This window comes from Myotis brandtii, unplaced genomic scaffold, assembly GCF_000412655.1.
Source record: "Myotis brandtii unplaced genomic scaffold, ASM41265v1 scaffold58, whole genome shotgun sequence".
Classification (NCBI taxonomy): Eukaryota; Metazoa; Chordata; class Mammalia; order Chiroptera; family Vespertilionidae; genus Myotis; species Myotis brandtii.
The window spans coordinates 2,100,516-2,117,406 of NW_005370176.1; the positions used below are offsets into that span (position 1 = coordinate 2,100,516).

A 16,891-nucleotide genomic window follows, 5' to 3' on the forward strand; every position below is an offset into this window, starting at 1 on the left:
TGCAGCAAGTGCTGCCAAAACAAGTGAAACTCACAACAACATTGTAACTATGGTGACCACTACCTTGTTTACCTCTGGCTGTAAAATAAAGGCTCAGCTTGCCTCTGGATCTCTCTGTGTGGCCTCAGCCAGGCACAGGAAGATCCAGACCCAGCTTATTCTCTCTGTCTGTCATTTCTTCATCCTTTGCCGCCCTCACTCAGGCTTTCCAACCCTTGGCTGAGCTGGCTCGGCACAATACTGAAACTTTTACCAGATCCAAAGGAGCAACTGTTGTTTTAGCTCAGCGTCCTGCAATACCTCCCGCCAGTAGGAGCACAGCCAGTAGAGAAGTCTTGGTGGACAGTGGCCCTCCTGCCGCCTTCGGTATCACGGGAGAGGGTGGGCCGCAGCCAGGGCCACCCGCTGCAGCTATCAGGACAAGGGCCTTATCTAGAGCTTTAGTTGCCAATTTACAATCCAAGGGCTGGGGCCATGGCCATTGGCCGGCAATGACAGGGCACCGACTGTTCGCACAGGTGGGGCAGAACAACCTGGTTTGGTGAGTTTTTATAAAAATATATACCTTTGCAATTATCACTTTAATCAGGATATAGAACATTTACATCATCCCAAAAACATTTCTTGTTCCCTCACCCCTACCTCAGCCAACCATTAATCTTCTTTCATTATAGATTTTTTTTTGCCTATTCTAGATTTCATGCAAATTAGAATAAGGCATTATGTTCTCTTTTGTGTCTAGCTTCTTTCACTGGGAATGTTTCTCAGATTCATTCATGTTGTTATGGTATCAGTAGTTTGTTCTCTTTTATTTATGAATAGTATTCTATTCTATAAACATATAACAATTTGTTTATCCACTCATCAGTTGATGGGCATTTGGGTCGTTTCCAGTTTGGGGCCCTTGTGCATAGAATAAAGTTGTTGTGAACATCTGTGTACAAGTGTTTGTGTGGGAATATGTTTTCATTTCTCTTCAGTAAATACCTAGGAGTGGAATTGCTAGACTCTAAGTTTAAGATTTAATTTTATTTTAAAAAATAGGTGCTTCTACTCTAGCTGGTTTGGCCCAGTGGATAAAGCTTCGGACTGAAGGGTCCTGGGTTCGATTCCAGTCAAGGGCACATGCCCAGGTTTCGGGCTCGATCCCCAGTAGGGGGCATGGAGGCAGCCAATCGATGATTCTCTCGTCATTAATGTTTCTACCTCTCTTTCCCTCTCCCTTCCTCTGAAATTAAAAAAAAAATTAAATAGGTGCTTCTATTTTGATGCAGCAATTCTCACAATCTAGTCTAATAACTAGTCATGAATGTATATAAAGATCTAGCTGCCTGGATCTTCATCACAACATTGTTTATACATTTGCTACAATTGAAGGTACAACCACGTGATGAGTACCACATGGCAATTTAAATGGCTATTTCAAGCTTCTAGTTCAGGTTAAGGATTTAGCATAAATATCTTCTGAGACTCCTTCATTAAAATAACAATAAAGGAATTACAATGGCACAAACCCACAATAAAGAAGAAAACAAGAAAGGGGCCATCAGCAGAGACAGATTTTAACAAATTTCCCAAGGCTGTCGATGGACAGACTGGGAGATGACTCAGGCTGGAAATGAAAAGGATCCCAGAAAGCAGGCATGCAAATGGAGCTGAAAACCACTGAAGGTCTACATATGCAGCAGCTGACACCTCTGTTTGCCCAAATTAGACAAGTGCCAATCACCTTCTCTAGGTCAGACATTAGAGGGCTTATTTCTGAAGAGATTGTACAGACCACCTGGGAAGAATTAGGGCAGCCAATATGGACTCTGGAAGTGCGGAGTGGAGCCTTTTGCGTTCCTGCCCTTAGAGACCTTTAAAAAGAACAACAAACTGGCTTCCTGCCAAGTTTCTCTAGCGAGAAGCCTGAGAGTGGACAGACTCTGTCTTATGCTCTTCAAACTTCCTATCAGCCTCCTTATTCCCTCAACCTGAAATAAAAATGAAAAACCAAAGTAAACAGACCTGGGCGGAAAGTCAGCAATAGGAAAAAGTAAGAAAAATGGACCAATAGGCAAAAATGTGATTCTAGAGGAAATAGAGATAATTCATAGAACAGAAGAGATTTATGAAAATAAACAAAAACTTCTAAAAGCCTCGGAGGCAACTGGGAAAATAAGTCACAATGGTTAAACTAGAAAAGGGTGCTATGAAAAAGAAACAATCAGAGAACAAAAAGGAGCTCTTTAGAATGAAAAATGTTTGTCAAAATTAATAAGAATAATGTCAAATGATGATGTTAAAGAAATCTCCCAAATATAAATTTTAATATGTTAAAGGAAATGCAAAATATGACAGAAAAGACAAAAGATACAAAGGAGTGATTGAGAGGTTTGAGGTCTAAATAACAGGAATTCTAAAAAAGAGAAGTTAAAACAATGGGAAGCTATAAAATAAAAATAGTAAATAATTTTCTAAGATGAAGAGGGCATGTGTCTTTGATTGCTAGGGTCCCAGTACAATGAATGAAAAAAGATCTACACCTAGATATAACCACCAAAACTTTCAGAACATCAAGAACAAAGAGTGGATGCTAAAATAGTTCAGAGAAAAAGAAACAAACTCTACTTTGAGGGATTTGATGTTTGGCCTAGAATTTCATATACATTATTAATTGGCTGAAAACAGAATTAAGGCATTTGCAGTCTGAAAGTACTCTAAAATTTACCTCCTATATATTTTACCCTAGGGAGTTACCAAGGATATACTCCAGCAAAATGAGTGTAAACTAAGAAAGAGGAAGCTATCACAGTCTTAAAGTCATTGAAAGCATGAAAGGAAATTGCAATATGGCAACCACGCTGCAGCCCCAGAGAAAACAAGGGCAGGAGGATAAAGAACTACAGAGAGCTGCAGGGAGAGGTTTCTTGTTTTGGTTTGTTTGGGGGTGTAAGAAATATGCCTCTGATTTATCTTCATAGAAAAGAAACACCATGTGGCCAGGTGGCTGCTGAATTTCCCCAGAGCAAAGAGGATGTGGGGGTGGAGAGAGAGAATGGGAGCTGTACATGTGGCTGATAGCACGTGTCCTAGGAAGATTCCCCTAGACCAGTGATGTCGAACCTTTTGAGCTCGGCGTGTCAGCATTTTGAAAAACCCTAACTTAACTCTGGTGCCGTGTCACATATAGAAATTTTTTTATATTTGCAACCATAGTAAAACAAAGACTTATATTTTTGATATTTATTTTATATATTTAAATGCCATTTAACGAAGAAAAATCAACCAAAAAAATGAGTTCGCGTATCATAGGTTCTCCATCACTGCCCTAGACAAAGGGAGATGTAGGCAACTAGAGAAAGCCCCAGCCCATTTTTTTAAATGACTCACTGGGAGACAGCAAGACCTAGGCAACCTATTAGGAAATAGGTGACCAAATAGTCCTCAGCCAATGAGGACCTGGAGGAGGGTCTAAATAAATAGGCTACGTTCCTTGCCCCACGTGTGATCCTATAAAATGGGCACAAGCTCTCAAGAGTGTTATTAAAAGCCTCATTTTCACCATGCTTCTGTTTCCTAGTCCATCATTTGAAATTTGGACAGGTGAACCATTTCTCACAGGGGGAAAAGGTGAAAAGAATCAATAGAAAAACAGCTTGAAAAACAGATTAAAGGCTTAGAAAATATAATATGAGGATAAAATAAAGGAAATTGGTGGAATGTAAAAAAAATAAATAAACAACTTATTTGTTCGAGAAACATTCTCTATTGAGTAGGGACATTGGTCCCATAAAGAAATAAAAGTAATCCTAGTTCACAACTTTGATCTGCTGTGACCTATATTTATATAGCCAAAATAAAATAAACATTAATTTCTGGCCTTTAACTCTTACAATCAACCTTACACAAACATAAATAACAATGAGGATTTCAGAACAAAATGTGAAAGTATGGATCAGGCTGACGGAGGTTGGGAGGTGGAAGGGAAAAGAGGTGAAGGGAAGGGTGGGAGTGCCTGGTCCTTCCCTTACAGGGTGAGGAGTAAAGAGATACCATCTATGGTAGGGGGGACAGGAAATGGGGGTTTAATTGTATTATTTGAGGTTGAAGAGGAGACCAGGGAAAGCTCTGAGAATAGTGATTTAACTACTATATTTAGAAAAGTTGTGGGAGGAGGTGGGAGTGGAATGGAAATGAGCGAACTCCACTATCGCAATAGAAAGCCAACAGAAAGACTGAAGTTGCTAAATTAATAAATAGCATCTTATTTAGAAGTATGGAGGTAATCACCAAATGAATTCTAAACAGAAATGCTTTTTTAAAAAATGCTTAAAATTTGCCTCAGGGGAATAGGACTATGGGTGGAGAAGGGTAGGGCATATTATTTGCTTTTCATTATTGGACATTTGGTATTATTTAATTTAAATCATTTGCATACATTACTAATTAAAATATTTAATGAGGAATTTCTGAGGTAAGGCTGTGTGGAACATTTGACATGCAAAAAGTTACAGGGCTATAAATCAAATTGATGTTAGAAGTTGTCTCTGGGTCTTTGGATAACAGATTGTTTCATTTCTTTATAATTTATACATATTCCATAGTAATCTATTTTTTTACTCTTATAATTAACAAAATAACTTTTAAAGAGTAGCTCTTAAGTTTCCCCTGGGCACAGGCAAACTGTCTCCAAGGGGAACACTCAAGGTGGTTATGCCTGATTTGAAGTGTCCACCTCACCCCATTCCCATCCACCACTCAAAGACTCAGACAGGCAACTGGCCCAGGACAGCCCCATCTGATGTCATGGTCAGGAACCCTTGGATTTCTGCACAGATTCACAAATATTTATGAAAACCTATCTAACTACAGCATCAGCCTTCTCCATGCCAGTGCCAACAGTCAGTAGCCCTCCACAATCCCCACAAGTTCCAGGACCCTCACAAACATGTGATTTGAGTCAGATGAGTGAGCACCCATCTATTGGGCCCAAATAAAATTGGCTAGGGAGTAACCTTAACCTCTGGTCCAAATGTCTCTAGTCTTTAAACCAAACTCATTCACGTCTAGTGAAATAGAGTGGACACTTCACTATAACATACTCCATCCTATATAATAAAAGCCTAATATGCAAATAGACCAAACAGCAGAATGACTGGTCACTATGACATGCACTTACCACCAGGGGGCATACGTTCAACACAGGAGCTACCCTCAGCCCACAGGCCCCAGGCCAGCCAAGGCGGGTGCCAGCAGGGGCCCTGCTGGTTGCCCCACAGATCAGCCCTGATCACTGGCCAGGCCTAGGGACCATACCCATGCACAAATTTCATGCACTGAGCCTCTAGTATTAAGATAAAGACAGAGAGTAGAGCTGTACATTAGAGCTGGAATTCACTTCCATTCATCTGTTCATTTTACAGATGAGAAACCAAGACCCAGAGAGGCCAAGTCACTTGCCCAAGGTCAAAACAGATTTCCACCCAGTCTTTTGTCTCTACCAGAATTTTAAAAGGAGGATAATTAGGGTATCTCAGGTTAGGGTAACAGGTAATAATCTCTAGATCTCTAGTCTTTCCAAAGTCTACCCTTCACCATATCTGCCTGGTCAATCTTTTGAAAACCCTGCCTGTGGTCATGTCATCCACCAGAGGCTCCACACTGTCTCTAAATACAGTTCAAATTCCTGACCTGACTCTCAGTCCCCACCCCCACCTGCCTTTGGGCCCATCATTCCCCAGGAAACCTGCCGCAACCTTTTGCAGCAAGGATTCAGAATCTGGAGTAGGGGCCATGCGCAAATGGATATAGTAGATAAGAAATATAAATTTGGAAGGCATGGGGGAACCCAGCGGAGACCTACTCTCTAGTGGAGTGGCTCCCTGAATCTCCGGACCCATAGCTTTTTATTTACTAGAATATACATTTGCCCTTTAGCAAAGCAAACAGACATCAATGGTTAGTTTTGGTAAACAATAAAGGATTATCAAGTTAGGGGATTGCCTTCAGCCATTCAGCCAGCAGCAGGTAATATTGTGCTGATTCTCAGCCCTTGCTGAATATCAAAGTCCATCAGCCTTCTGATGGACTTATCGCATTTTTATGTTAACTACTTTTTGGTCTTTGCCTCCAGCAGAAACCCAAATGATGATCTTGGATTGAACTGGTCTTCCCTCGAGTGAAGTTCCAAGGGCAGGAAGTGGAGTTCCTGTGGAACCAAAGCAGGGTGAAGAAAGCCCAAGGGCAGCTTCTCTCCCTCTCTGGCTGGCTGGCAAACAGGCTCCCAGGGTCCACCCCGAGTGTGAGTGCATGGGACAGTCCTCAAAGATGGGACTATTGGTCCTGCTGGGCAGATACAGGACCTGAGCCACCATAGACCTGAGGAAGGGGTGATATTCCGAAAAGCTTCAGCAGGGGAGGGGCGAGAAGGGGAAGGATGGGTGATGTTCTGACAAGTACTGAGTGCTTCTGGGCTATGCATCCTGCTGGGGACATGATTATTAGTGTCCTTGCTTTAAAGGCGAGGGACTGAGGCTCAGGGCAGTTAAGCACATGGCTGCTGAGTAGCAGAGGCTCAAACTGGGTCTCCTTCCTCTTAGTGTCAGACTCTTTCCTTTATGCTGCTGGTCCACTATGTGAAATCATCCTCCTGGCATTGGGGGCCCTGGAACAAACCCCACATCTCCCACATGTCACTTTCTGGGAAGAGCCTCAGTTACATGATGCTCAGTGCTTGCTCCTCAAAGCCATCAGACCCGTGGGCTTCTCTCTGGGTCCTTGGACCAATGCTGAGAAGCCCTTTCTTGCCTAAGTGGCTCCATCCATTCCCTGGCTTTTGGTCTCCATTCAGGAGTGTGCTAGAGCCTGTCACACTGCCTCCCAAGAGCCCATAGTCCAGTTTTTGAATTGTACAAGCTGGTGGATATCATGTTGGCCGCTTGAAATCAGCCATTGTGGGAGGAGTTTAAAGCATGAAATTGACAAATGCTACCAATCAGGGCTCTCCTCTGCTCTCAGCCTGTTGCTAAATATTTACAGCCCATCACTAATCTCCATCTGCCCACTTCCTGCCTGGAAGACGACTGAAGGTGTTCACATGCGAGCTTGCACTTACTTTTCAGTTCTACACTTTCTTTAAATAGATTTAGTGGAATGGTTGTTTTTAAAATATCTTTGTAAACTTGAATGCTTTGTATCAATTTTGGTGGTAACTCTAGGCCAAAAGCCTAAGAAGACAAATGGATTCTTTGTGTAACTCCCCCTCCCCCCACTTAACTACAATGCTTAAACTCCCTGTTTTCCACACTCATTGCCATGCCCTTACCTCAGATCGGTATCTTCCGTGGAGCCTATAGGAAGAGCCGCCTATCTGGTTTCCCTGCCTCTAGTCTACCCTTCACCACACCTGCCTGGTCCATCGTTTGAAAACCCTGTCTGTGGTCAGATCCCTCATTAGAGGCTCCATAATGTCTTCTAATACAGTTCAAATTCCTGACCTGACTCTCAGCCCCTACCCCCACCTATCTTTGGGCCCATTATTCTCCAGGGAACCCAAATGATAAACTTGGATTGAACTGGTCCTTGCTCATGTGAAGGTCCCTCTCCCTAGAATGTCCTCCCCCCCTCCCCCTCCTCCTTTGTCTTCTGAAACTCAGTTCATGTAGCATTTCACCCATAATTCTGTCTGCCTCTAATCACTATTACCCAGCCAGGTGACCCCAGTCGCCCTTGGACCTCTTAGAATACTTCGGTTGAGGCTCTCTTATATCCTTTATACCATGACTCCTCCAAAGTGATCTGGACACAACCCTCTGCTACACCAGTGCAACTCAAAGTGTGGTCCAGGCCACAACACGGGTGGTGCGTTAGAAATGAAAATTCTCAATCCCCATCCAGGCCTCAGTGAATGAGAATGCTGGGGCAGGGGGAGAGGGAGCCCTCCAGGTGATGCTAGTGCAACTGGTCTACTCTCCACCATTCCCGTGGGCTTTTCCTACTTCATGTCCTTTTTCATGGCAGCTCCTCATAGTATCTTTTTACTGTTAATGTTTTCCCCTGCTCATTCATTCTGGCAATTTTACCTTCTGGGAGGATAGTCCCAGCAAGTCTGTAGGTGGTGGTTCCACCCACCCCAAATTACATTCCTTTTCTCCGTTTCACAAGCCCCAGAATGCTCCCTGTGTCCCCAGCCCCTACTGAGATGTAGAACCTACAGCTAGTTCCATTCTACATTCAGCTAGGTCCACTGTTCCTTGTATCGGTGTGAATTACATGCACTCTTCTCTAAACACTTGCAGTAAAGGCCATCTTCCAGGTCAGCAATTCTGTTATCAGTAAGCTTTGAGTGCAGCCACTGTGCCAGCCCAGGGCAAAGGTCAGGGCTCCCCAGTGGCTAAAGCCATTTTCACTGAGAAGAGGCCTCTCCATGCCCCCTCCCCCGAGAGGGAGCTCTGTCTGCCTAGAATCTGGTGTGGCTACAAGGTCCAACCCCTGGAGAACCAGGACAGCCTCTTTTTAGTTTGGGGGGGATAACCTTTTGTTTAGATATAACTCCAAAGTTACAGAAAAATTGTAAGTGTGGTATAAAGAAACCCCATATACCTTTCACCCAGATTCACCCATCACTTATATTTGTGCTCCATTTCTTTTACTACATTAGCAGTCTCTCCTCATATTTTTTCTTAGCCACTGAAAAGCAAATTAGAGACACCACGCCCCTTTACTCCTAAGTATTTCTAAGAACAAGGACATTCTCTTATATAGACATAGTACAATTATCAACTTTAGTACAAACCTAACGTTGATAAAATACTGTTATCTAAACTATAGTCCAAATTTGATTCATCAATTGTTCCAATAATGTCCTTTACACTACCCCACCCCCCAGCCTAGAATCCAGCCCAAGATTAATCATGTATTGCATTTAGTTGCCACTTCTCTTTAATCTCCTTTGATTTGGAACATTTCCTCAGTCTTTCTCTGACTTTTTTGACCTTGACAATTTCAAGGGCACTAACCAGTTATTTGGTAGTGTCCCTGAATTTATTTACTCAGTGTTGCAGGATTAGATTTTGGTAAGCATTTTGGGGGCAAGAAAATCACAGGAGATGATGTTGTATTCTTTTCAGTGTATCTTATGAGGGGGTCCATGATATCCCTCTGTCCCAATGCTGGTACTCTAAGCCCTGATCTCTGTAAAGCCTCTTTGTGAAGGCTGCCCTCTACTGGCCATTTACAATATTGCAGTTGCTATGCCTCTGCTGCGTTGGTTGACAAAGGCCAGAAGCCCAGCACAGACCCTGACACTTGATTGCTTCTGAAACCTCGGGAAAGTCATTCAGCCTCATTGAACCTCCATTTCCTCATCTGTAAAATGAGCATGGCAGTGCCTGCGCGCTTCCCTCACAGGGATGGTTGGGTTTAAATGTGGTCGTGCGGTGTTGTTTTAAGCCAGCCCTGGACTCCCTGCGTGCCAGCGATGCTCTCCAGGACCCATGTCCGCCACCTGCAGAGCCTACAGTGGTCCCGTCTGTGGCGGCCATGGCAGAGCTGCCTCCTTACCTGAGGCTTCTGTGAACTACAGGTTTCCTTGAGTCTATTGTGAAGGAGCTCAGGGAGGACCAGGCCCCGCCTTCAGTGTTTCTGCCCTGAGCGTCCATCTGGGAGTCGCCCTGGTCTGTGCACTTGCTGTTACACCGCAACCCCTGGGGTTGCTGCCACACCGCTGCTCCCAGGCTGCGGGCACTGAGAACGCGCCCCCTTCCACGGAGGCAGAGGGTGCGCTCGTGCCCTCCGATCCCCACCAAACCCAGCGAACCTGTGCCTTCAGCACATTTACCGCAGGGCTTTCACCTGCGCTGACCCGGGAAGGGGGAGGGGTGGGGCGGAGATCCTGCAAACTGTTTTATACCAACCTAGTCTCTCACCCCGTTTTTGTTGTTGCATCTTCTGACTCTACCTGCCCACCTGCCTGCCTGCCTTCTTTCCAACTTTCAACAAAACGCCAGGCTCTGCACTGAGAGAGCGGATGGACACTCGCCCGACGGAGCTCAAGGTGCACCAACCTAGTCTCTCACCCCGTTTTTTTGTTGCATCTTCGGACTCTACCTGCCTGCCTGCCTGCCTGTCTGCCTTCTTTCCAGCTTTCAACAAAACGCCAGGCTCTGCACTGGGAGAGCGGATGGACACTCGCCCGACGGAGCTCAAGGTGCATTGGGGGAAGGGGACAGGCAGCGCAGCAATTGCATTACTAAAAAGAGCCCTGTGCCTCCGAGGCGGCTTTCAATGGCCCCTGTGACTCAGCCACACTTGGTACCTCCCGCCTGGCCCACAGCCTCCGCATTATGGCTTTATATTGTTAAGTGCTTTCCCGGGATGCCATAGTGATCGATTTTTGTATGGCCCAAGGAGAAGCTCAGAGAAGGAGAATTCTAAGAAATTAGTGGCCCGGTGCACGGATTCATGCACATTGAAAACCCAAGGAGAAGCTCAGAGAAGGAGAATTATAAGAAACTAGTGGCCCGGTGCACGGATTCATGCACTTTGAACGGAAATTAATTAGAAAAATATTTAAATAACATAACCCCTGGCCGGAAGTGAAATTGCACGGCCCCATGAAGAATAGAGCTCCCTCCTCATTGGTTCCAGGGTGCATCACCTGTGTTGAGTATCTGCCCCCTGGTGGTCAGTGCATGTCATATGTACCTGCCGGTCGGACGGTCAGACAGTCAGACAGTCACTTAGCCTTTTATATATATAGATAAGTAGATCAAGAAAGAGAAGAAAGAAACATTTTTCCACATGAGATTAATTAGTTGTCTCTTACTCAGACTTACTGGTCAGAGCAGAAGCATCTGTAGTAGTGAACTTGAGCCCTTCCCTGGAGCCTCTGTGGGGTCTTGGGAGTCTTGAGAACAGTGACTTAATGAATGGAGCTCTAAGCCTGCTCAGAGGAAGGAGCAGTCACACAGGCAGGTGATCAGTACATGCTGACTTACAAGTGCACGTCCCTTGTAAAACCGTGGGAGGTCAGGCCAGAAGGCACTGGCAGGGTGGGGGAAAGGCCCTGGTGAATGGCTAGCCCACCCAGCTTCCCCTCATCTGCATGACTGGAGGGAAGTGATTTCTCACCCATGTGAGAGATACCACCGCCTGATTCATCTGCCTCACAGGCTGCTTCTGAGTGAAAAATGAAATAAAACATGGGAAGGACCATGCACCATTTGTGTAGAGATGCCCTACATACCAACAAATGTATAGGCAACGTGGGTGGACCAGAACCATGAATAAGGAGTCCCTTTATAACACAGTTTTACAGTGTTTGTTAAGGAGCAGTCATGCTTGTCTCTACCTGGTTAGGAGATGCTGGAACAGACTGCAGATTGAGCAGCCCCAGTCAGGGTCTGTGTCAGGTTTGCGTGGGTGCAATTCACACCTGCCCTGCTTCCTCATTCATTTGTACACTCCATACACACACACACACACACACACACACACACACACACACATGCTGGGGAAGAATGTGAGTGGTACACTCACAAATTCATCATTACTTCTCATGGAACAGTTCGGTGAAGAATTAGGCCATCCTATGCAAAGAGCTGAATGCTATTTGGGAAAGTAAAATAGAAAATTCCATGAGAGTAAGGACTATGCTGTCTCTTTCACCACTTATACCCAGAATCTAGGGCCACAGCTGGCACATAGTGAGCACATAGAGAAGCCCACCTTGGCCTCCATTATTCTATTGTTTAGGGTAGCTTCTGCTTGGGATCTGACAGGAGAAGAGAGTCTATGCTTTCTTGTGACCATATCCCTGAAGCAATACTTTGAAAGTCTGCTGCAATTTCTAGCTTTGCTTTAATTAGTGAATAATTAATAAATCCTTTGGAAACTAAAACTGTTTAAACAAGCAATTGATGGTAATATTGAAGCCATTTAAGCTGTTGTCCATTGAGTACTTCTTTGACAATGTCTAAACAACCATCATAGCTAAGGCCAAAATATCCAGGAATGCAACAAAAATGAAGACAGAACAAAACAAAATCCCCTAGACCCGTGGTCAGCAAACTGCAGCTCGCGAGCCACATGCGGCTCTTTGGCCCCTTGAGTGTGGCTCTTTCTAAGCCTTAGGAGTACCCTAATTAAGTTAATAACAATGTACCTACCTATATAGTTTAAGTTTAAAAAATTTGGCTCTCAAAAGAAATTTCAATCGTTGTACTGTTGATATTTGGCTCTGTTGACTAATGAGTTTGCCGACCACTGCCCTAGACCATCAGCTATAATTATAAAAACAGGTGCCAACTTGTATTTTGCTGAAATCCTGAAACTGCCTTCAGGGGCAAGAGAGCAAACAGTACACTAGGAAAAAAAAGAGAAAAAGAGCCGCTATAATAATAGAACTGCTTTGTCTGTCCCGAGCCCAGGAGGGCAATACCTTCCTGGATTGTTCCACAACATTTACTCTTCAGCCGTCTGTTTCCCTGGTCCCTCCACATCCTGTTAAGCCAACACTGTCCCGGTAACAGGAATCCCTGCTGTGACTTTATGGTATTGCTTCAGCTTCCTGTCCTGTTTCTGCAGGAGTTTTATTTAGCCTTATATGTGAGGGTGCACTTGCATACACGAGAAAAGGGCATCCAAGCAGGGCCTGAAAAAGGTCACCCCCAGGGCAGGCCAGCATGGTCTGGGCTTGCTTTCTGGTTCTTGGGGCCAAGAGCCACGCATTCCCAGAGTGTCTATTCTATGCTTGTTTTTTTCAATTACTGTCGACATACGATATTATATCAGTTACAGGTGTACAACATAGTGAATGATTAGACATTTATAGCACTTATGAAGTGATCACCTCATAAGGGGTTAATATCCAAAATATATAATGAACTCGTGCAACTTAATACCAAAGCAAACAAACAATCCGATTAAAAATGGGCAAACAGCCTGAATAGACATTTCTCTGAAGAGGACATACAGATGGCCAATAGACATATGAAAAGATATTCAGTACCACTCATCATCATGAAATGCAAATTAAAACTGGAACCGGACAACCAAAGGGTCTGGGCTGCCTGTCACTACTTGAGCCAATTAAGCAGAGACAGGGTTGAATCATATATGAACGTTTATTCCAATAATGCCGGCAGTATGGGAGAGCAGCAGGTCATCCACACAAACCTGCTTTACCCCTCCCCATAAGCCAGCTGCTTACATTGGGTAGAAGGGCAAATATGACGTGGAAAAGTAAGAATTACAGGCATGCACAAAGTAGGCATGGTGTAATCATTACAGATTATAGGCCATGCGGGCTGGGGGTTGCAAAGGGTGTGTGCCTCCGGGCGCCCCCAGGACCAGATGACAGGCAATAGGGGCTGCAAAGGGCAAGCATCTCCAGGACTTTCAACCACGAGGTTGTAAATCTTTCCATAAAGGTAGGCAGTTCTTGGGAAAGGAGGATGGACTGCATTCCGATGATAGCTCCCATGTCCCAAGGCATACGGCTCTCAGCCAGGTTAGAATGTGCTTTCTCTAATCAGAACAATCACAGTTAACAGAGCATGATTAACATTTTGTATAATTATAGCTAGTCCTCAATATTCTATTTCTGCCCCTAACAAAACCACAATGAGATACCACCTCACACCTGTCAGAATGGCTGTCATCAGTAAGTCAACAAACAACAAGTGTTGGCAAGGATTCAGAGAAAGGGAATCCTCATACACTGTTGGTGGAAATGTAAATTGGTGCAGTCACTATGGAAAACAGTATGAAGGTTCCTCAAAAAAATAAAAAATAGAACTACCAGCAATTACATTTCTGGGTATATCCTTCTGTTCATTGCAGCATTATTTACAATAGCCAACATATAGAGACATCCTAAGTGTCTGTCAATAGACAAATGGATAAAGAAGAGGTGGTGCATAATGGAATATTACTCAGCAATAAAAAAGAATAAAATCTTGCCATTTGTGACAACATGGATGGACCTAGAGGGTATTATGCTAAGTAAAATAAGTCAGAGAATGACAAATACCATATGATTTCACTTATCTGTGGAGTCTAAAACACAAAGTAAATAACATATAAAATAGAAACAAACTAATAGATACAAAGAACAAATTGATGGTTGCCAGATGTGAGGGGGTGGGAGGATGGGTGAAAAAAGTAAAGGAATTAAGAAAAACATATTGACATGATCTCACTTATTTGTGGAATTTATTGAATAAAATAAACTGACCAACAAAATAGGGTCAGAGGCATGGAGGCATGAAGCAGACTGAAAAATCTCAGGCAGGGGTGGGGTGGGGGAGTAGAGGGGGATACGGGAAGAGATTAACCAAAGAACTTACATATATGCATATATGTATAGCCCATGGACACAGACAATAGTGTGGTAAAGGCCTAGGGTAGGGGTGGGGCTGGGTGGAGGGGCGGAAATGGGGGACATCTGTAATACTGTCAACAATGAAAAATATATATTAAAACAAAGAAAGAAAAACAAATTGCCAGTTATAAAAAGTCATGGGATAAAAAGTACAGCATAGGGAATATAATCAATAATATTCCATGGGCCCTAATCAGTTTGGCTCAGTGGATAGAGCGTCAGCCTGCGGACTCAAGGGTCCCAGGTTCGATTCCGGTCAAGGGCATGTACCTTGGTTCCGGGCACATCCCCAGTTGGGGATGTGCAGGAGGCAGCTGATCGATGTTTCTCTCTCATCGATGTTTCTAACTCTCTATCCCTCTCCCTTCCTCTCTGTAAAAAATCAATAAAATATATATTTTTTAAAATAATAATATTCCATGGATTTTTAAAAATTTATCTTTATTGTTGAAAGTATTACAGATGTCCCCTTTTCCCTCCCATTGACCCCCTCCACCCCACTCTTGCCCCCTCCACCTACTCCCAGTCCCTCCCCAGGCCTTCACCACACTATTGTCTATGTTGATGGGTTATGCAAATATGCATATACGTTCTTTGGTTAATATTCCATGGTTTTTTAAGCTACCAATTATTGAGCACTGTGCTAAGTGCTTTATAATAATAAAAGCATAATATGCTAATTAGACCGGACAGCCAAACACCTTCCGGATGACCTTCTGGACAAAGCTGAGGCTGCGAGGGCCAAGCCTTTTGCACGAATTTCGTGCATCGGGCCTCTAGTATGTTATCATATTACCTCATTAGATTGACCTCACAGCTACCTAGTGAGATGGGGGTGTTTTTGTTTGTTTGTTTGTATTTTTTTATCATTTTACAAATGAGGAAATAAGTCTGAAAGAAAAGTTGAGTGGCTTGACCTTTCACGTGACTCAGACATGGCAGAGGTGCAATTTGAATTCAGGCAGACCCTAAAAATTGTGCTCCCAGCCATTAAGTTCTCAGGCTTCCCTGGTCCTACATCCTCTCTGGCAGCATTCTCTTCCTTGAGAGTCAAAAGCATCCCACCCAATTATCAAAACTTTAAAGCCCGGCCCTAACCGGTTTGGCTCAGTGGATAGAGCGTCGGCCTGCGGACTGAAGGGTCCCAGGTTCGATTCTGGTCAAGGGCATGTACCTTGGTTGCGGGCACATCCCCAGAAAAAAACCTTTAAAGCCCGGAATCACGTGATGAGATTAGCATGTTATAAAGACTCCTCCAGGAGCGCAGGGGGGTGAATTAGGGGAAGATGCGGAGGGAAGAAACACCAGGGAGGCGGCCGATGTGTCTCCATCCGGAGGAGCCCACCCGCAGAGGCCTTCCTTTCCCTCCTGCCCTGAGAGGATTATTGACTATTTTGGAAACTCGAAAAGAAAAATAAAATGCATAAAACTTTGTGCAAAATCAAGTTAGTATTGATGCCCAACAGTCTGGACTGTGCTTCTGCTCTGTATCGTTGTATCAGAGTTGAGAAGACCTGGCCCCAAGCAGCCTCAATCTGGCTGAGCAGTGAAGACCACCAAAACCAAGGAAGCCAAACCAGGCCAAGGAGCTTGCGGAACACACCTACAAAGCACTTGTGGTTCACTGTCCATCACCCCCGACCAGAATGTAAACTGGAATCCAAAAGACAGAGACTTTGTCTTATTTGCTCTATTTTAACAGACATTCTACAAGTGCTTGTTGAATGAACAAATGAGCTCTGGGCCGTGAGCCCAAGCCTGGCCCACATGGCCTGGCCACTCCACCCCATTCCTTCCTACAGTGCCCTTGCTCTAGTCTTGAGAGCTGTCCTGCCAGGACATACCCTGCTCCCAAAGGATGAAACGGTTTGGACAGAAACGACTTCTCTCCACATTGTTCTTCAGAACTCCCAGTGCTGCGGCCCCTCGGGAAAGTGACGCTTGGCAGTTGTACGCGCAGGTGAGGGGCCAGGAGGTGGGGCTCGTCCGTGGCCGCTGGCAGGTGGAGGCCGACTCCAGCTAAGGGAACCAGAAGGGGGCCCATCCTTTCTTCTGTGCAGGACAATGCGTCTGAGAGGGCTGGCCGGACCCTCCAACTTGGGCTGTTACTCTCCAGGCCCCCTGGCAGCTCTGCCTTCCATCCTGGCCACCCACACGCTGAGATGCACCATCCCTGCCCCCTTTGTCCTTCCACCTCCTCCTGGCAAAGGCCCTCCTCCCTCTCTGTGGCCCTCTTTCCCTCCCACACTGTTTCCTGGCTTTATTCCTCCTTGGCTTCCTGTCACACTAACCTCTTTGTCTCCTCTGCCCATTCTTCAAATGACATTTTTTTGGTGCCCTCTGCAAGCTCAAAGCTGCCTGCCAGAGCCTTTCCTCCTCCTCATCTCTTCTGTTTCATAAAAAAAAAAAGCATTGATTCTGGATTTGAAGTTTCCTTCTGGCCTGAGGGGCATCCCTCCCCATGGAGGAAGACCTGAGAGGCGGTTTTGTCAGGGCGGAGAGCTGCAGACCTGGGTTTTGTTT

At 44.7% G+C, this 16,891-nt stretch overlaps 1 pseudogene; it reads right to left on the reverse strand.

Annotated features, from left to right (window-relative positions):
• LOC102247993 overlaps positions 1 to 7,403 on the reverse strand; it is an 8,166-nt pseudogene extending 763 nt beyond the window's left edge.
• Positions 7,404 to 16,891: the final 9,488 nt, after the last annotated feature.